Below are 2,177 nucleotides of genomic sequence, written 5' to 3'. Positions count from 1 at the left end.
CCCCCCTCCGCCCCTAATAAGCAGCTTACTCTGCTGGGACTCAGAAAGCCCAGAGTTAACCCTTTGTTGAGCAGATTTGCAATCTGCCGTTAGTGCAAGATCTGGAGGCCAGCCAAGTGGGATGGAAGCCTGGCCTCATTTGATAATGAGCACCTTCTGCCCCCCTGGGGATTGAACCCAGAGCCCATCACAGTGAATTCAGCGCTTTTAGTGACAGCAATTCAGCAAGGTCACACGAGGCAGCGGTGAACGAGAACATTTCACTTTTGCCGGCGTGGGATGGCAAACTGTCCCCTGGGGGTTACCGGGGCTGAGATGTACTATAAGAAAAACACGAAGGGGTGGGAAGGGTGGGGTCTGTATTTGACGTGTAGTACCTGACAGAGGAGTACTTGAAGCTCATGAGACTATAACAGTGCCATCTATCCATTGCAATATTGTTATTCAAACACGTATTATGCACAAATACACATGCTTGCATGTGCACACAATCACAGTTGGAAAGAAGCAGAATTAATAAAACACGTTTTATGGATTTTTTTTTAAACTTTTGTATCTTTTTGGTAGATGGAGATTCAGAGAGATTTACATATCAGCACTAACAAAAGGCACGCCTCAGAAAAGGATTTTGCACTTGTGCCTCTTCACCCAAAAATTAAGAGCTTCATTATCATAGATATTCAGCAGGGAATGGCGGCCCATTTATCACCAGCCATCTAATGACCTTGCATAATGAGAAGGGGCCAGGGAGGCCACTGGCTGGAAGCCCAGCTGCAAGGAAGGAACAATTCAATCGCAGCATTACTGTTTGCCTCATTAGGACTGTGTCCAGCCAGGATTCTACTTTCAGAGCAAACAATGAATGTAATCACTATTCTTCTTGCAGGAAATCAGACCTTTTTTTTAACCTCTTGGCAGAATGTTTGTTGGCGTCCTTCCATCTACAAAAGATGATGGACACACAGCAAACAATCCATTTCGGTGGAGTGTCTTCTCTTGGTGCACCTTTGCTGATGGCTGTGAAGGCCAATCCTTGAGAGGCAGGTTCTGCTACAAGTGCCGCACGTGAAGCTGCCAAGTGACGCTGTGAGTTGTTGTTGGTGCCTCAGCAGAATACTTAATTGTATAATAGAATACTGGCAGAGCCACGATGGACCAAATGGCCTCCTTCTGTGCTATAAAATTCTATTATAATTTCTGAATTTAATCCCATCAATGCCCTCTCTCTCTCTCACTCACACACACACACACACACACACAAACACGTTGTGAGATGTTGGAGGTGTCCAAGATTGTGAAAGATGATTCACCAAAGTGTTCAACAGCAGGAGAACCATTGTGACCTGTGGAATATCTAATCTTCTGTCTATTTTGATAAGCTTCAACCCTATTCTTTTTACTGCTGGGGCATAGTTCCACATATAACTACCGACTTTTAACACCTCACTCCGATTCCTAGCCTTCATATGTGAGGTAGGAGAGAGAGAGAGAGAGAGAGAGTGTTGACAGACTGTTCATCAAAGCTGAGCCTCGCTTTGTCTTCATCCAATATCCAACCAGGAAAATTTTGGAGGCACAAAAGAGGAGAGTTCAGGGGAGCATAGACCCTAATAATATCAATGAATTAGAGAAAAGAAGGTTGTGTGTGAGAGAGAGAGTTTGGAACCAAAGGTGAGGAAAGGATTATACATTTAATTAGCTGGAGTTGCTGTGAGCACCACTTAGGAAGAATATATTGGCCTTGGGCAGATATAGATTTACCAGAATGATACCAGGACTCCAAGGGTTAAGTTACAGGGAGGGATTAAATAAACCAGGGTTGTATTCTATGGCATTTAGAAGGTTAAGCTTTCAAGATATTAAAGGGAACAGATAAGGTAAATTGGGAGAAACTATTTCTGCTGGTTGGGGAGTCTAGGACTAGGAGCAGAGTCAAAAAGTTACCAGACCTTTCAGGAGTGAAATTAGGAAACACTTCAACATGCAAAGGGTGGTAAAAGTTTGGAACTCTCTTCCGCAAATGGTAATTGTTGCTGGATCAATTGCTAATTTAAAATCTGAGATTGATAGATTTTTGTTCGTCGAAGGTATTAAGGGGTATGGTGCAAAGGCGGGTATTGTGGAGTTAGGTTGCAGTTCATCCAGGATCTCATTGAATGGCAGAACAAGCTCCTGAG

The sequence above is a fragment of the Heterodontus francisci genome, chromosome 32, assembly GCF_036365525.1.
Source record: "Heterodontus francisci isolate sHetFra1 chromosome 32, sHetFra1.hap1, whole genome shotgun sequence".
NCBI lineage: Eukaryota > Metazoa > Chordata > Chondrichthyes > Heterodontiformes > Heterodontidae > Heterodontus > Heterodontus francisci.
Note: the sequence above shows the minus strand (reverse complement) of the source record.